The sequence below is a fragment of the Polypterus senegalus genome, chromosome 3, assembly GCF_016835505.1.
Source record: "Polypterus senegalus isolate Bchr_013 chromosome 3, ASM1683550v1, whole genome shotgun sequence".
NCBI lineage: Eukaryota > Metazoa > Chordata > Cladistia > Polypteriformes > Polypteridae > Polypterus > Polypterus senegalus.
Genome location: NC_053156.1, coordinates 14,256,758 through 14,276,942, shown reverse-complemented (window position 1 = coordinate 14,276,942; position 20,185 = coordinate 14,256,758). Strand labels below are relative to the sequence as shown.

The window sequence follows — 20,185 nt, the reverse complement described above, 5'->3', positions numbered from 1 at the left end:
TAAACTACACATTGTGTTTGTACGATTATGTAAAATGGAGGCTTGGGACTTCAATATTATCATGTTTCATGTCTAGCCAAAAGTAACAATGAATTAACAATCAACCAGACCATGGGAACTTACTGGTTGTCCCAAATATTTGACTGCCACAATATTTTACATAAAAGGCAGCCAGTATGGCACTATAAATTCAAAGGATTTTAAAAGAAGCATTAGGATGAGAGAGAAATGACTGCCAAAGAGAAGACCACTCGGTCAGACTTTGCCCCCTCCACTCTCGAGCATCACACCAGTTAAGAAAAAAGTTACAGTCCCTGATGCAAAGCTTGCTGTGCGACACGGATTTAAATCATTCAGGTTGCATACTTTCACATCTAACATTCCTTCAAATAAACATAATGATTGAAATGGTTTTGAGTATTGCTTTACTGAATCTCTTCCAATGTTTACTGAGATTTGGCAATGACCAATGATTGTTAATGAAACAAACAGTGTCCATTTAGGTTACATACTGTCAGGGGTAGCAGTTAACCCTTGGCTTCTGTTAGATCATGTAACCCTTTCAAAGAAGGCCATTGGGATACAAAAATCTGACATCTCGTGGCCTTCAGTGGGATATTCTGAAGTGTAGCTCTTTCAGGTGAAGCAACGTGTAGACGCATAGACACAGAAGCGAATCCCAGCAGGGACGCCTCACGAGCAGAGCAGCTCCTAGTCCTTGGCAAGGCCTTGAAGCGGAGGTAGCCAGCCTGTGCTTGTGTGGAGATATTCCTGCGTTGTATTTATCCATGTGGAGAGAATGTTAAATAGGTAAGTTTGCTTTGCAGTGTGTGAATCTAGGCTAACTATTTAGGCATTTCCAGTAAAGTACCTTTCGTGGACACTTTTACACCACAAAACAGTGTGTCATGTCAGAATGCACACGTCTGACTACCTCTGCTACTAATTGTGTGTGCCTTTAAAATGTCCCACTTCCTCTTTAGTTGTGAGTGTTGACTACTGACAGCAGCTTTCTACAGATGCAGCATTGTGAAAGCAACAGAGCGTAGTTTGTCAGGGCTGTCTATACTTCAGGGTGTTATTTTCCACGATACATTGATCTTATAGCTTGAAACTTGTCTGGCAAAAGGTATGACGTGCAATGTGGAAGACAAACAGTTTCTTTCATGATTTAACATATCAATGAAGCAGCAGCACACACTGCACATGTTCTGCGAGACAATATTTGTTCATACATTATGCAAACAAGGCCTTGAAGTGCTGCCTGGAGCTTCCATAAACACAAGCTGCAAACAGCCTTTTTTTAACAAAGACATGCAAACATTTCATGACGAGTATGCAGGAAGTTTGATAACCAAAGAGAATTTAAGGCGAAATCAAAGGATACGAAGGCATAAAAAAAAAAAATGATTGCATTTGTGAACCAAGGATGCTTTGGTTATTCAATTTTCCGATTGTTTCTCATGGCCTATTCAGCAGGTTCGGGGTTCAGTTCAGGCATGGAAGCATATTCTGCAACACGGCCATTTACAACTTAAAATGGAGCCTTTTGTGTGCTAGTTTGTATTTGTGGTCAGGTGTGCTGTTAGCATGCTTTGCTCTCATGCTGTCTTGGAAGAAAAGATGGTAAGGAACACCAAGGTTTGTAAACCTATCTTGAAAAAGCACTACATCTGACCTTAGAAAAGAGATCCTTGGTTTGAAAATCTGAGAAGACCAATTATGAAAATTCCATTAGTTAACTCAAAAACTTTGGTCCTTTTCCTAGCATTATGACTGCACCCTAGCCAAGGCACGGCATAATAGAAGAGTCTTGAGCACTGAAAGCCCAAAAAGCAAATACATTTTAACCATTACTGGAAATGATGACTGGCACCACATTCACCCTGATAGAGAAAGCAAGACTCATGGTAAGGTTAACAGGGGAGCTTCCATTGTTTGCCCATAATAAAAAGTTTAACACACTGGAACTTGCAAAATCTGCATCTTGACGTTTTTCACCACATAAGGAGGCCAACAGGGCTGCCCACAATAATTAAGCTGAATTTAAGCCTACCTGAAATACTTAAAATTACAATCATGCACAAATGCTAAGAACATCATTAAAGCCCGTTTATACTTAGTGAGGGTCATCTAAGATGCAAATTTCATCAGTCACGGCACGTGGACCCTCGTGTTGGTGACTGTGTGCCTACAGAATTCGTAAAGGTTCTGTGTGAATCGACCGTGCAGGTGTCATTCATTAAAACATGGACTAATTCGAGGAAGAGCTATGTGGAGTACATCCCAACCTTGAAAGCACGGAAAGATGGCTGAATGTGCGCAAATTCATGGCAAGAAAAATCACCTGGACTCTGGGCAAAGACGAGCAGGTGTACAGACAGAAACGGAAAGATCTTCAAGATTAATAAGTAAATAAAGAAATAAACAGAGAAAAGCTGGGAGACTCAGCAACTGCACTATGTTGCACAATGAATACTTGTAGAATAAACAGACCAGAGTGTGCAGCTGTGTGTGCCACAGTATAAATGGGTCTTTAGAGAAGATCTTGGATGAACTGGTTTTAGTTAAGGCTCTGACATTTAATTTGATTTGCTCTTTGTTGCTGAAGTGAGTCTATCACTATGCCTACATTGAAAGAGGCCTTGGAAATTCAAAACGAATGTTCTAGATGCCTAGGAGTCTTGAAAGGGATTTAAAAAGCAGTCTGAACAACTGGAAATGCACCATTCCACTACCCAGGAAGGTTATGTATAAAAGTGGAGAAGATTTCAACTGCCTACTTGTTCAGGTTAGGCAGTCCAGCAAGAGAACAGAATGCAAGATGCTGGGGTTTGGGGGGTCAAATCTCTAAGAAGCCACAGAAGACCTACAGGTATCTCTTGACACATATGATGTCAGAATGTATGAATCTACCATTATCCAAACAATAGGAAACCAACCATTCCACTGTCCAGAGGGTCATCTACAAGTGAAGATTTCAGACAACTGCCAACTTGTTCAGGTGAGCCTACTCCAGCAAGTTCACCCAAGATCAGAATGCGAGATACAGGGAGAAACCCCTACAAAGCACCATAAGACAGGGAGCTCTTTGCCACTTTTGATGTCAGAATGCAAGAATCTATCATTAAAAAGCGGATGCACAAGTGAAATATACATGAGAGGTGTATAAGAAGGAACCAAAAAAAAAAACAAAAAAAAAATCGGGGCAAGTCTAAACTTTAACCATGAACATGTGGACCAAGATCAGGCCTTCTAGAACCACGTGCCCTGGACAGAAGAGGCAAAGATTAGAGTTACTTGGCCACAGAACCAGAAAACAGGTTTGTCAAAAAGCAAACAAAGCACTTGACCAATAATGACCCGATACGAACTGTAGAGCACGGCTGCCGAGATGTTATGATTTGGGCCTGCTTTGCTGCATCAGAGCCTTCACTATTGTCAGTTTTGATTTTAGTAAATACAATTTCACTTGAAGGCCAAAATCAGTATAGTGTGGTCCTGTTATTCCCTGTGGTTTTTTTTAAGTAAACAGGAGAAATACAGTTACCTCATGCTGAAGCAGAATTCCGTCTTCCAGAAGACAAGATTATTTAAAACCACCATGCTACCTAGCTGCTGTAGCATTAAATTCATGGTAATGTTTGCAAAGAAACTAGATCAGTGCTTCCCAAAACTGTCCTGGGAACCCCTGTGAGTGCAGGTTTTTGTTCCAACCAGCTTCTGTTTTTAATTGGACTCCTGAGCTAATTAAGTGAACTGTTATTTCCCAAGTTCTGTGTTTTGGGAACAATAAATAAATAAATTAGAAAACTAAGTCAGGTTAAAAAAAAAATAATAATAATTAAGACAGACAGACAGACAGACACGGGGGCCCTGCCCTGTGCTTGCTTCGCTCTGCCGCTTGCATATGGGGAAACGAATGTACAATTTAAACAGATTGTTATTCTCATCGGAATTGTTACATATGCATAAGAGACTTAATTTTTACATTTAATAGACCTATTTTACATTACAGCGAGTAATTAACCATAGTAAAACATAATAAATTGAAAGAAAATTACGTTTCATGTTGCGTTAGAGGTATTTGTTGAGTTATATGCTTTTGTTCTGTTTGGCTTTGAAGTTAACATGCAAATACTTTTTAAACGTACGTACACTTGTAAAACTTCAGTAAAAACAATATTTGGAATTAACTTTTTGTCAATATCACACTGAATTTTGATTCCGCGTTTGGACTTGCATCGTGACAACGCAACGTATAACTGCCCATGAGTGAGTATTGTTTCTTTCTAATAAACAGACTTTTTCGAATGTTTGTCCCTGTGATGTTAAAAGCTATTTCAACAGGAAACTGTAAATGTTTTAATACAAATGGTATAAAGATCTCCTTTGGTGTCCAATTTTATCCCATTAAAATTTTACATTTCAGAATTTTTCGACCAATTTTGAATACAACTAATCTTGTTATACTGCATAGCCCATCACTCAGACATAAATTACACAATTACATTACTATACATCCTTTTTTCAACAGTATTTTGGCCGGTAGAAAATCGCATCGTGTTAATGGTTGTAGATATTCTACAGGATATTGTAAGTTGATGTTTTAATCTTCCGCACCATCATCACCAACTGTTTCAGCTTAGTCTATTGATACGCATTTAACCAATTTGCCGTGTAACCCATCGACAATTTTCACGTTAATTTTTCTGGCCAGGTGCTAGGATTGCCTGTGTACTCATTTCTTCTGTTGATAACCCTTCTGGAGGAAATTCTTCAATAAGATTTGGACATAATACATCTTCTTTTATTTGAAACTTAAAGTGAGGAAAACGTAAAAATTTATAAGAGCTAAGAGCGCAGAAACTGTGTCTGACAAAAGCATTCACACGAATGAGAGATGACAGGCGAGAGGACCACGGGTGTGCGCCGTTAACCAGAAATGGTTGAGAGGAGGGCGGGACTTGAAAAAAAATCTCTTGGCAATAGTCTTGTTTCTAGATTTTCTTTTATAATTATTATATATATTTTAATGTACTAAGCAGTTATATGGGAATGTATTTTTTGTTTTTAACAATATTTTCATCTTGATTTTATTCTACTTTTCCAGCTATTCTAATTGTTTAATTAAAAGCAGAAATATTTCTGAATGTCTTATAAATGTAAAAATCATGCTGCTGTGCGACTGTAGAATAGAAAAAAAAATAATACCAGGTAATTAAATGAGCGTTCTCAGGTGTTTTCACCGATTATGAATCTGGCAAGAACAAAAACCTGCGGCCACAGGGGGTCCTCAGGACCAACTTTGAAATCCCCTGAACTAGATTATTGTTTTAAGTAGCAACACTGTACACACATACACAACATTTAGATCTTTACAGACATTAATTCCTTTACTTGGAAACTCCATATTACATTTCCTAGTAGGAGGTTTACAAAAAGTAATCATTTTTTCCACTGCGATAACAAATGTGTAAAGCACAATGACCTTTAATAAAGTATATAAACTCAATATAGTGAGAAATATACAGCTTTCAAATGTTCTCCAAAAAGACCATAACAAGTGATGCAAGAACTGTAAAATTCTGCATTACACTGGATTCAATGAAGCGATCATATCAATAACAAACGATGCATTGCTTGTACTTTAAATTCTGCAGGCAGAGGTCATATCACGCTTTTTTTCAGGACTGAATGTGAAACCGGCTGGGTTAGAATTTAAAAAAAAAATAACTGTTTAAACAATCACGTGAGATTTTGTCTGGGTATAATACATGCATTATAGGCAGTGCAAATTGTGCCTGGTTCCTCTTTGTCTGATCATGTTACTTTACACATACAGAGAATCCAGTTTTTGTGAAGGGCTGTTTTTTCGACTGTCACCTTTCTTTGAAGGTTACACATTTCATTTATGTCTTAAAGAACAATGCAGGAGTCATAAGCACTACATGGTTTGTTGACAATACCCACAAAAAGTAAAAATATTAAAAATAATGAAATATAAAACATACATGTAGCAACTAGATCTTTTAACTTGCATTTGAGAATTTTATATATTTTACTTATTTTTAATATGAATATTTGAACCTTAATTCTTTGCTAATCTGTTACAGAATTTGGCATACTAGGTGCCTGTTGAATTATGAGCTTCCTATTCTCCATTTGTAATATTTATAAACCACACTTTGAGTTAATAAGAGTTTAGTAATTTACATCTGGGAGTTTAAGTGGTTTTACTGTTTTTACTTTATTACAGTTGACACATTTCATATTTTAAAGAAATTTATAAGCCTCAGTTTCAGAAACGTGCCATGATAAAGCTGCTGCCAATATCAGTTAGGATTGCTGGCCTGCTGCCATACTGTCACTTCTACTTTCTTTACACAAATGTCTTGCAACAGTATTCTTAGAACAGGAAAGTTTTCCCAGAAAGGCTTTTTAAAATCTATGGGTAGGTTAGTTATTCAGTCCATCTGTGTAATTCTGATGTGCTTTCACAGCACACACTGTGCTACCTGCTACCACTCATACCAAAATAAACATACCTGTAGTATTAACATCACAGAACTTTCCAAGTATCATATTTCACTTCTCTTAATCATGGACACAAGGAGCTAAAGGCATATGATCTCATAGTTCAAATACACTTTTAAAAAGGGAAAGAAAAACCCAAGCTAAAATTATTCAGGGCAGGGTGAAAAATGTGAAATCATGGACAAAAGTGATAAATGAGACTACTAGTCTTCCACTCTTTTTGATCGCATTTGCCTTTATGTATGTAACAATTCTAAGTATGAGGTTAGAAAAGCAATTTTCCTTATTTTGTACCCTGGACAGTAATAATATGCCTGCAGGTATGTTAAGGTGGATGTGTGTGTGTGTGCCAACAACGTTGGGCCCTTGAGAAACGCCCTAGTATGTCCTAATAACCGAGCATGCCCTTTTAATTAGCTTGTTGGTTTGGTGTGCCTCTCTCCTGAAGTGATATTATGAGCCCAGCACACCACACTGGCCATCACAGAGTTACAGAAGATGTGAACAACGTCAGTACCCATATAAATTGAATGCAGTCTCCCAAGAAGAAAAACCCTGCTCTGCCCATTCTTATATGTTCCTCTTTGTTATGAGACCAGTCAAACTTGTCACTAATGTGGATCTGCACACACCGTAGTGTATAACAACTTGGCGTACCATAAAGTATCCAAACAATTTACAGATCTGCACAAGCGAACACATTTCACTTCCTCTGCCCAAAGACATCGCACTATGGCTCAACAATGGTGCAATACCACAGGTGAGTCTCCATGTTCATTTAACCTTGGCTTTAACTAGACTAAGGGCACTGAAATCTGCAATGTGCACTTTAGCCATCTCTGAATTGTTTGATTTGTCATTATAAACCGATCAGCAGAGGGAGAAATCAAAGGAAAATGGTGTTCTTGTACTAATCATCAAGGAGGGCACTGTATTCAAAGAGTCGCATGCAGAATCAGTACAAAAAAAAAAAAAATTAAACAATTCCTTGAATGGTGCAAACATCACATCTCCACTAGCTGGAATTTAGTGAAGCACTAAAGTAGAAGCAAATGAGAGGAAAGGGTAGTCATGGAAAGTCTAAGGCCATGTCATACAACATACAGTATCTCACAAAAGTGAGTGCACCTCTCACATTTTTGTAAATATTTTATTATATCTTTTTATGGGACAACACTGAAGATATGACACTTATATACAATGTAGTCAGTGTACAGCTTGGATAACAGTGTAAATTTGCTGTCCTTTCAAAATAACTCAACACACAGCCATTAATGTCTAAACCGCTGGCAACAAAAGTGAGTACACCCCTAAATGAAAAATGTCCAAATTGTGCCCAAAGTGTCAATATATGTGTGGCCACCATTATTTTCCAGCACTGCCTTCACTCTCTTGGGCATGGAGTTCACACGAGCTTCACAGGTTGCCAGTGGAATCCTCTTCCACTCCTTCATGACGACATCATGGAGCTGGTGGACGTTAGAGACCTTGTGCTCCTCCACCTTCCATTTGAGGATGCCCCACAGATGCTCAGTAGGATTTAGGTCTGGAGACATGCTTGGCCCGTCCAGCACCTTTACACTTCGTTTCTTCAGCAAGGCAGTGGTCGTCTTGGAGGTGTTTTTGGGGTCATCATCAACATTGGAATACTGCCCTGCAGCCCACTTTCTGATTTTGCATGTCACAGTATGTTGGCATTCATGGTTCCCTCAATGAACTGCAGCTCCCCAGTGCCGGTGTTCTGACGATTTGTCCTACTTTGTCAAAGTATCCTACCGTAGTTTATTTGGACAGATATATCTATTATATCCATTTATTGTAAGTCGTAACATTAAACTTATAACGTTATACCATATCATCATTTAACATGTTGTATTTAGAAGTCGTCTATCAAATTTATGGAAATGTTAACATTTCTCAATTTATTCTTTATGCATCATTTAATGCCCGAAAGAGACACAGCCTGATGCAAAGATTTTACAAGACGGTCATCACTCGTGCATGGATACAATGGCCTGTACAAGATTAAAAGTCACACATACAAAATATACAACTTATAAAATGTTGACAGTAAATACCTATGCAGTAAACTGTAATAAATGCATCTGCGCATGCGTAGTATCAGTGAGTAGATCATTTCGATGGGTAGGATGTTTTGTTAGAAGCTGTTGCAGCCCCAAACCATGACAACTCCCACCACCATGTTTGACTGTAGGCAAGACACACTTGTCTTTGTACTGGTCACCTGGTTGCCGCCACACACGCTTGACACCACCTGAACCAAATAAGTTTATCTTGTTCTCATCAGTTCCAGTAATCCATGTCCTTAGTCTGCTTGTCTTTCTTGTGCATCATCTTTAGAGGAGACTTCCTTCTGGGACGAAAGCCATGCAGACCAATTTGACGCAGTGTGTGGTGGGCGTATGGTCTGAGCACTGACAGGCTAAGATCCTCAGAGAGTTCTTTGCCATGAGGTGCCATGTTGAACTTCCAGTGACCAGTATGAGAGAGTGTGGGAGCGATAATACAAAATTTAACAGACCTGAGACCTTGTAACACTAACGGGTCACATGACACCGGGGAGGGAAAATAGCTAATTGGGCACGATTTGGACATTTTTCACTTAGGGGTGTATTCACTTTTATTGCCAGCAGTTTAGACCTTAATGTCTGTGTGTCGAGTTATTTTGAAGGGACAGCAAATTTACACTGTGATACAAGCTGTACACCGACTACTTTACATTGTATCAAAGTGTCATATCTTCAGTGTTGTCCCATGAAAAGATATTGAGAAAATATTTACAAAAATGTGAGGGGTGCACTCACTTTTGTGAGATACTGTATATTGTTTAAAAAGAGTCACTGATGTTAAACTGGGACATTATGTACAGTGCCCTCCATAATGTTTGGGACAAAGACACACGGTGTGATCAAAATGTATGCAAATTCCCTTAAATGGAAATTCTCATTGAATTGTTTGACTTGCAATTTTAAACTGTGGAGCAGGGGCGGAAATCAGTGTGTCTTTGTCTCAGACATAATGGAAGGCACTGTACATAGCTACAAAAAGGAAAGCTTGACATAATAAAAATATCACTGGAGGTTGACAGTAAGTACTCCCTTATTTATAACTAGCTGTCCCCCGTGGCTCCGCCCGCAGAGTGGTGAAACAGGACAAACTTTATAATAAAAAATAAATAAAAAAAACCAAACTGGTATCGCTAGCTAAGTGGAGGCAAGGTACGTTCCAAAACGTGACAACAGATAGACCGATTTGAACGGAGACTTGAGAGTGAGTGAGCGAGGGCCCTGCCCGGCTCCCCACTCCTGACGTGACGTCACGCTGCCCCCTCCCCTCGGCCCACAGCCTGACTCTCGGATTTTTGTGCGAATATATCGCTCCTACAAGTGAACCATGATACTCAGTTTGATAAGAGAAACCACAATATATATATTTTTTTTTTTCCCCAAGAACAGGTCTAAAAATTAGGTACATTATTTTTTTATTTACACCACTATTTTTCATTCCTCTAAAATTCCCCATGTATGCTAAATTTAAAAAGGGAATACCCCCAACCTTATTTCAATCCCTGATTTAGACTTTTATTTTCTTATTATCAATATTCAAAACTAACTCTCAAACTTAGACAACTAACTACCCACCCCCATCGTGGCAGAGGCATCTGAAAGGAAGGTAAAGGATTTAAAACAAGCACATTTTTTGATCTTCGGTGATAATGCAGTGCTAATATGAATCATGTTAAACAATTAAGTACAAGATCAATGGATTTCATTATGTATTTATTTACGTTAGAAGATAGGATAGCTAAACAGAAAAATATAGGAACAAATAAAGGCAACACAATTCCTCCCCCCCCGTAGCCTAAAAGACCATACTTGCTTCATTTAGCTGCCAAAAGCACAACCTGGCTCTTACTTCTTAAGAGTTGGGTGCTGATGGCCATTTAGTAAATTTATTTTGTCTGCAATGAGCCAAGGCCTGGAAATCCATCACACTGACATGATGTTCAGCTGGGCTAGATGAACAAAATGAGTTCTTTGTGAAGAAAACAAGCAACCATGCAGTTAGTCTGGATAGTTAGCTACCACCACTCTAAACAAACACCCCACAGCTGAAATGAAAACAGCAATGCTGGCAATTTGTCAAAAAGTGATATCACAGGTACAAAGAACGAGCAAGACAGGCATCTTTTGTGCTTAAAGAATCTATTTAACTTCTCTAGTTAGGGGACAGTAGAATGATTCAGATTTACATGGATACAAAACATTCTCCAATTAGTTTAAAATATTTTGTTTTATTAACATCAGCTAAAAGTCCATTTGTAAAATAAAATCTGACTTCGAGAGTAAATGGCTGCATAAAAGCAGTTTCACTACTGCTAGGACTCTTTTCTAATGCGTTGCCAACATCAAGGCAGCAGAGAGTATGTTTTGATCTTCAAATATTTTGTTCTGTAAGCTCCTTATGGATCAGCTGGTTCGGACTTCCTTGAATTATTGCCTAGGCCTTCATGGCTGGTTTTACGATCAACGGGCTTTGAGGTTTAAGTTCAGCTCACAGACTACAAGACCTGAGGCTCACATGGGAGAGGTCAGTTCTAAACATAGCTTACAGCCTAATCCTTGCAATTCTAGTTCATTCTTTGGCAGCACTAATTTTGGGGTGAAATTCAGGAAGGCAAGATGCCCACGTCAGAGGGGAGATCAGGCAAACCAGAACTGCAGCCAGAAGCCTTCATTCATTATGGAGGAGAACTTCTTGTTCAAGGTCGGCTCCATCTAAAAGGCTTGCCAATTACAGGTGCTGACATTTATTTTTTTTTTTAAATCCCCCAAAGGAAATGGTCGTTTCACACGACTTTTGGGGGTCACAACACAGGGTAAGGCAGTGTACAGCACCATTGGGGCCATTTTCAGGTTAAGGGCATTGCTCAAGGGCCCAATGGAGAAGGATCCCTTCTGGTAGTAATGGGATTTGAACGGAGAACCTTCCAGATATCAGCGCAGATCCTTAGCTACAGTGCCACTACACCGCCTATAACCTCCAACTCAAGGTTAATCCATTTAGTTATTGAAATAACCACAGGCGCAAATGGCTGCATGGTACAAAAACCTGACTGACATTAAAAGGCGAGCGATTAACATAAAAGGATTGAATTTGGATTTGTCTTTAAGTTTACTCCAAGCATAAATGCAAGCAGATGCATTTCAAAACAACTGAAAATAGTACAGTGCAATTCACTGAATGCTTTCCGGAATATAAAACTATGCAAATTTGATTATCTATAAAGAGACAAACTTGGAGGGGTTGACTCATTTATTAAGCTATGCACAAGCTGCTTATAATGATGGAATAACACAAGAGAAAATATGACAGGTAATTTTTTCAGCAAAAACATGTTAACTGTAATATTATGCATTGCTCAGTGTGAACCCATAATGCCATCTGCACGCTTACTCAGGTTTCGCCTGATAAGGCTTGCATAAATATGTTTTTTGCTGATGGACTTTGTCTTATCAGTTTCAGAATCAAAGTTCAAAATCCAGATTTGTCACACTTCACTCAGTAAAACATGGTAGCCTTGTTAAACAGAGCAAAGAAAGCAGGAATTGTCCGAGCATGTGTCCATCCATTTTCTCAGCACAATCAATGCAGTTCTGCATATTCCAAAAAAACTCTACGCAACTTCCCCTTCCCTGGACAGGGACATAGGAATCCAAAAACATCCACAGCTACTAAAAACATCAAAAGAGGTTATTGAAAAGAAAATGGAGCTCTTACATTTATGCTGACTTTTTATTTTTAAGGATTTGTCAAACAGTAATTGCACCTTCCAATTTTAAAGTACAATTCTCCTTTGAAACTATTTCCTCTGTCACTTGACATTTTCCATTATAAGTAAGAATTCAAGCAAAATGACCCCTTTTATTGACTAACAAAAAAAGATTACAATATGCAAGCTTTCGAGACAACTCGGGCCCCTTCCTCAAGTAAGAAGCAATCAGTATTCTTACACGATGACCCTGTAAGATAATTCATGTAAGAATATGGATGACATCTTGCCCGAACAAGGGGCCCGAGTGGCCTCAAAAGCTTCCATATTGTAATCTTTTTAGTTAGCCAATAAAAGGGGTCATTTTGCTCGACTTCTCACTACATTCATAATGGCTAACACAGTACACCCTAGTACTACATTAGAAGTTAAATATTAAATGACGTGCAATATTTCTCGGATGAAAACTACAGCTAATGAAAATTTTGTACAAAAGAACTAAAGATTGAGGAGCCATTTTAAAGTATTGCTGGTGAGTCCTTACAAAGCATTTTAAGAGAATACAAGTAAAATCAGCTAAAAAAAAAATAAATACTGAAGTAATTAAGATGGACTACTGAGATAGAATGCTTATTACTAATGTGTGCAATCCAAAAACAGCAGTGGTCAAGTCAGAAAGACATGCAGGTTAGGTGAACTGGAGATCCTAAATAGGCCCTAGTGTGTGTATGTGTGTTAGTCCTAGGATGGACTGGTGCCCTGTTCAGAGTGCGTTTCCTGCCTTGCACCCTATGCTAGCCGAGATACACTCCAGCAGACTCCCACACCCCTGATCAGGACTAAGCGGGTTGGAAAATGACTGCCTGCCTGCCTGCGTGATCTTTGAATCTGTTAAGACTACTGGAAAAAGTCAAATATGCAACCATACTACCTTGTAAGCAGAGGTTACTAACAAGAGCAAAAAGTACCAATTAGATAAAAATCAATGTGTTTTTATTATGCCAAATCTTAATAGGGAGAGCTGAAAGTGAAAGCAATGTTTCAGATAGTTAAAATGGCCAAGTTCCCACACACAACCAAAAATCACAGCACTTGTCAGAAATTTTAAAGCCCCGGACAGATTCTTTCCTGCTGCTGGCCAGGCAATGCAAGATAGAAGTTGCCTGGCTGGAAATACGGTACTTGCTACGCTACAAAATGTTATAAAATAAATACAGGCATGCACTGCGGTAGGCTGGCGCCCTGCCCGGGGTTTGTTTCCTGCCTTGAGCCCTGTGTTGCCTTGGTTCGGCTCCAGCAGACCCCCTGTGACCCTGTAGTTAGGATATAGCAGGTTGGATAATGGATGGATGGAAATACAGGCATGCATCATAAAGACTTGTGCAGGCAAGAATAGGCACTCATATACAAACACATAATTTGGAACCATTACATGATATAAATCAAATACATGCATAACACACATACGTACAAGAATTATGACTGGTCTGTAATTTGAGCGGTAATTAATCTAGAACTTTGTCTTTTCTTATGTGGGATTTCTGAGAACCCGCCAGCTGTGCAGTGAATGGAAACTTTGTTAACACAGGTAGGGATCGCTTGTTCGCTGCCAATGCAACCATAGGTTCACAGCATCACCACATAACGCTCCAGTCACCCGATGGTTGATGAGGGGAACAGCCTAACCCGGCCACTGACTTGGCCCCTTCACTCCTCGTTTGCTCTGTCTGTGTGTATGAAAGTGGTAGGTCCAGTTTGAATAAAGAATCTGACTGTTCCTGTTTTAATTGGAACAAACTTGGTTTTCTTGAAGCCTTCGGAGTCCGCACAATCTCTCAGGTGCAAGACAGTGACTAATGTGTCACACTTATTTAAAATAGTCAAACAGAAAGAGAAAGAGTGCATCACATTTACTGACTGGCAGACACGGAGTTCAGCAAGGTAGGCAAGGTGTTGAATGTAATACATACAATGGAAACCCAAAAATATGCAGGGAAGACAAAACAAAAATGGTTGGAAAAAAGGAGAGCTGTTACTTTAAGGTCCCAGCCACACTAGTACAATTCTGTATAAAAACAGACATTTGTCTCAGTTTTCACATTTTGTCAACACTACGTTGGCATTTTCAACCAATGAAAACTTTTGAAACTACTCTCCAGAGAAGGAGACTTTTGAAAACACCAGCACTGCATTTCAGTGTGGATCACTGAAAACAAAGATCTTTGAAAACCCAGAATCCTTTGTGCTTATTGCTTGGGAAACACTGATCGATTTCATGTTACTTGATCAGATAATTCCAATTTTTTCCACATTTATCCCTTTAAAAAACTTTTTGATGGAATCTCCTGTGTAACCGTATGTCCTACATAAAGGTGTATTAAAGTGTATTTTTATAATTAAACTATGGACCAAGGGTGTTAATTGTTCATTATTCATTAACAAAATGAAATTCTGCAGCCTTATTATTCAATGACCATAAAAATACTATAAATAAAAATTTCCTTAAATTACATTTTAATAAGTTTGTGCAAAAATATTTATCAATAACACATATGGCATAAAAAAAGTATATATTTTTCTACAATGTACCTATATGAGACAAGTCTTTCACCATTTCCCTAACAATTTACATATACACAACACACACTTACACAATCATTTAATTGGTATTGTCAATTAAAATGCAGGTATATTTACATTTAAGCAGTGTTTAAAGGTTATAATTTTTAATTAACTGCACTACAACCTTTTTTTACTGATAATGTATACATTTACTGTATTTATACAGGTGTGTTCTTTCTTCAGTGGATCAGTTAGACATAATTCTTAAGGTGGAATTATAAATATGGATTACCATTTTAATAATGCAGTACTTCTTTCTAACCGAAACACATACTGTACGAGACACGGCAACAAATAAGAAGAGTGCCCTCTTCTACGCGGTGGTGTGCTGGGGTGGCAGCATAAAGATGAAAGACACCTCACGCCTGGACAAACTTGTTAAGAAGGCAGGCTCTATTGTAGGATTAAAGTTGGACAGTTTAACATCTGTGGCAGAGTGACGGGCATTAAGCAAACTCCTGTCAATCATGAAGAATCCACTGCATCCACTGAACAGGATCATCTCCAGACAGAGGAGCAGCTTCAGCGACAGACTGAGGAGACCCCACACTATGCGACTCTTCAATTCCACCCGGGGGAGTAAATGCTAACATTAATTTTATTTTAATTTTTTCATTTTTATTACTATTTAATTTAATATTGTTTCCTTGTATCAGTATACTGCTGCTGGATTATGTGAATTTCCCCTTGGGATTAATAAATTATCTATCTATCTATCAAACCAAACGTATCAAATGTTCATAACTGGTTTATCAAGAAGACACCAGAATTAACAAGTGTAACAGGTTGATAAGTAAAAGATTCATTTTTCTGTTAAGCTAACAAGACTATTGTTTAAATAACAAATTTCAAATTAAATGTGTACGTTTTCAATTTAAATGCTGAGGTACTTAAAGCAAGCTTGCGGTCCATACTCAAACGGTATTCATTTTAATTAAAAAGGACAAAGTAAAAAGGTCTGAATTCATTGAAGTAGCTGCTCTTGCCATTTGTTTAACTGCACATGACGTCTTCTCCAATTCCTCTTTCTCAGTTTATTACTCCACTTTTTTTTTTTTTAAACGTAAAGGCTAATGTTCCAATGTATCTGCTCTCCTTAGTGAAACAGGCCTTGACTTGCTTTGTTTTACACTGCAGGAAGATCACTGCAAAGAGACGCGTAACACCTCCTGTAAAGGACCACAACAACTAAAATTACCCTAAAGCCTAGAAAAGCAGGGGCTGAAAAGATTGTTTTTTGTTATTGGGCAATTTAATGATCAAGTCTCTTTTTATTGAAAAACTAGCCTGATTTTGATCTGTGGCTGATCAACTGGAGCAGCTCTAATTGTAGTCAACCGACAACTCCCTTTGCACGATAAGAGTTGCCGGTCACAGGTGTACTCAAACTGCACAAAGACATTTGGTCTGATTGACAGGCCAGGATGTGGGCACCTAGACTATACACGTACAAAGCACGCTCACTCTCTGGAAAATTTAATAGGGACATCAGAAATGGGCTAGAGAGACTGCTCACACTACAAGACAGCCAACTAATATTTCTGATACAACAGAAATTCTTCCGATACTGTTCAGAAACTGCATATAAAATGACAGCCAACAAAGCCAAAATTCGAGCCAAATCGAGTAGGAAATAAAAAAAAAAGTGTGCAACTGCAAATCAGCCTTAAATTGGGTCAAAATCACATGGTTTATGCCCATTTAGGACACCTATGCTGGGTGCATGCCCAGTGTAGGCAGACAATTAAGTTACATGTGTTTTCACTCATTTTGCTATGGACAAGAATATTTTCAGAAACGATGGGAGATTGGTCTTACTATAAAACTCCATTTTAACTGAAAATGTAATAAGTGTGGAATAATAAATAAAAAAAAAAAAAGTTCCTTTGCTAATATTATATACTATTAATGTGAGAAATCATCTCAGGTTTTGGAGTTTGTATATATACCAGTTTTCTATACACTTTCTATACACACACACACACACACACACATCTATATGGTGCAGATCTTCAATCTTTAAGGTGTTCCGAGTACACATTGAGAAAAATCATAATTTAAAGTCCATAATACTCAAAAAACAAAAATTAAGCACAAAGCTACCCAGCACCCCTCCCGAAAAAAAGACTAATTTGAATTCACGGGGAACATTCAATAAGAAAGAAACTCAGATTAAATAAGGAACTTGGTTCTCATTGTAAGGTTTGACTAAATATACTGTGAACAGTACAACACTGCAAGTGGCATCGCTATGTCAGAAAAATGTAAACATCTATAATATATACATTTGGAAGACAACTCCACACAAAAATACATATAGTGAAACATTTCTCAAACATTATCCTTGTGTGTTTCTCTCCAAGGAGCTTATTCGACTACCCTTGCTGTGAAAAACACACTACATCAGTCTTAAACCCGTTTAATCCAGTTTAAAGTGACAACTGGAACATTCAAACTAAAGATCCAGCGAAGTGAACGGAACAGCATTCCATTTGGCACAGACATGTGACACTAATCGGTTTTGCGCGAGTTGGCCTGCTCCTATTCTGCTGCTCGAGGGTCACTATCCACACATGACAGCCTAATTAATAGCCGTCCAGGGGACTCGAAGGCCCCGCCTCCCTTTGGCTCAGGGCCTCTGGTGCAAGGCCTGCATGATGAAACAAATGGAAACACACAATAGCGTGATGCCTACGTCACTGGGGACCGGAGGGGCGGGACGTTGTCAGGGCAGCGGGGACACGTACCGAGTAAAGTGCGTGATCAGAATTTGTGCGACTCCCACGCTTGCAGACAGCAACACTCCCCTCTTCGTCGAGCATTCGAAATCGAAATGTTCAAAATTATACCATCAACCTAGAAATGCTGAGTAACACGATGTCATTTATGAGGGAAACCCCACAAATTAAAAAAGGCCAACGTACACACACCTGAGTGTGACGGACTTGGGCCAGGCACACGCAGACGCCTCCGCCCCCCACCCACTTGATCAAGACAGCTGGACGTGTACACGCCGTCACGACAACCCCATCGTTGTAATGCCTCTCGGTGCACTTTCAGAAAAACACCTACAGCATTCAATTTTGCAATGATTGCGATTTGTCACTCCGTCAACGCGCTCCTTTCGAATTTTATGATCGTTCGAAGAAAGTCGTCAAAGGCCGCATACATACACACTGGCCAGGGAGAGGAGGACGCCAGAAAGGTGTTGCGCAGTTCGCTCCGGGCCAGCAGCGTAGTTACTACAGACAGCTGTAATTTGCCCCCTAATTTATGTACAAACAACCGCGAGTTCCTACGACAGTTTCTCGGGCATTCGGTAACGACACCACGGCTCACTTACTTTCTACTTTTCCGACGTAGACGAGCCTCGAACGCTTCACTCTTTCCGTCTCGAGCTTTCTTTTTTTCTCTCTCGCTCGCTCAACGTTGTACGTGCTTATTGGCACCCTCCCCCCGAACGTCGTGACGTACTGACGTAAGCAGGGATCGCACGGGGCGAAGCGTAAGGTGTCGTTAAATGGGCGGTGCGTGCCGTGTACTTGTGCATCTGTGCAGAAATGATTACGGTTCTTGTAAGGTTTTTTTTGTTTAAACTAATAACAAATAAAATTAGAAAATTGATGTTTAAAATATTGCACCAATATTACTTATTTAATAAAATGTTCCATGATGTAAGTGATGTTTGTATGTTCTGCAAAGGAGTCTACTGAACATTTATTTTTTCATGATTTTATTTGTCAGCTGCTTTTGGTTAGATATTTTCCTAAACCTGATGAAAAGAATTAGTAGAAAGGTAGTCCTTGAACGTTGTTACATACTGTCTCTGAGATAACTTGAAGCTAACCATCATTGTTTATTCTGTATTCGTTAAAAATGAGACTTTCCTTTAGAGCAGGGGTGTCGAATTCCAGGCCTGGAGGGCTGCAGATTTTCATTCTAACCCTTTACCTAATCACTGACCAGTTTTCTCTACTAATTAATTATTTTTTCCCATCATTTTAATAGCCCTGTTTTTAAGGATTCAGTCCTCTGGATTGATTCTTTTCTTCATTAAATAACAGCCAAACAGAAATCAGAGTGAAACGAGCCAACAGATGACCAGCTAAATCGGGGCTTCAAAATCCAACCAATTTCACCCCAATCAGTTTCTTAATGAGACGCTGATTCTTGCTGTTAATTAAACTTGTTACTTAATTCCGTTGCCTGTTGTTGCTCTCATTCTTCTGGTCACTAATGAAGAAGATGGTTAGAATGAACATCTGCAGCCACTGCGGCCCTCCAGGACAGGAGTTTGACACCCGTGCTTTAGAGGTTTGGTTCAATAGAATATTTCAAATAAGAAAACACATGAAAATGGCATGGTTGAAAATAATGGGACCCATAACCAAAAATTTGGTTGCACAACCCTTAAAGTTTGCAGTCACTGCAAACAAGTGATTTCTGCAGCTCTTGATGAGATGTCTGCACCTGTCCACAGGTCATTTGGCCCACTAGCGAGTTACCCGCTCCAGCTGTGTCCAGTTTGAAGAGGTGTCTTATTCAGTCAGCAAGTTTAAGTTCTTTCTATAGATGTTTGATAGACTTCTATAAGCCCTGATTTGAAATCTATCTATCTATCTATCTATCTATCTATCTATCTATCTATCTATCTATCTATCTATCTATCTATCATATAGTACCTTTCATCTATCTATCTATCTATCAGGCCACTTCAGAATAGTTCAATATTTTGTTCTTAGCCATTCTTGGGTGCTTTTAGCTGTGTGTTTTTGACTCATTATCCTATTTGGGAGATCCTTGATTTGTGACCGAGACAGAGCTTTCTGACACTGGGCAGTGTGTTTCCCTCCAGAATTTCATGGTGGTCTTGAAATTTCATTGTTCCCAGTACAGACTCAAGGCACCCTGTGCCAGATGCAGCAAAGCTGCCCCAGACATAACCAATCCTCCTCCATGTTTCATAATAGCTCTGTTGTTCCTTTCTTTGAAAGCTTGGTATTTTCATCTGTGGAAACACACCTGCTGTGACTTGCCAAAAAGCTCTAGTTCTGTCTCATATGTCCAAAGGACATTCTCCCAGAAGTATCATGGCGTGCCACTATGCATTTTGGCAAATTCCAGTCTGGCCTTTTTATGTGGAGTCCTACTGGGTCTTCTTCTATTGAGCCCACTGTCACTCAGAAAGTGATGGATGGTGTGAGCAGATACTGATGGTCCTTGACCTTGGAG

The 20,185-nt window shown here is 39.0% G+C and overlaps 1 protein-coding gene across 1 annotated transcript in view; it reads right to left on the bottom strand.

Moving 5' to 3' along the window:
* tegt (testis enhanced gene transcript (BAX inhibitor 1)) overlaps nt 1-18,421 on the bottom strand; it is a 40,906-nt gene extending 22,485 nt beyond the window's left edge. Inside the window, exon 1 of the mRNA XM_039746658.1 lies at nt 18,297-18,421. The gene's annotated coding sequence lies outside the window, so the exon portion shown is untranslated. The remainder of the gene's footprint in view (nt 1-18,296) is intronic.
* Between the last annotated feature and the right edge of the window lie 1,764 nt (nt 18,422-20,185).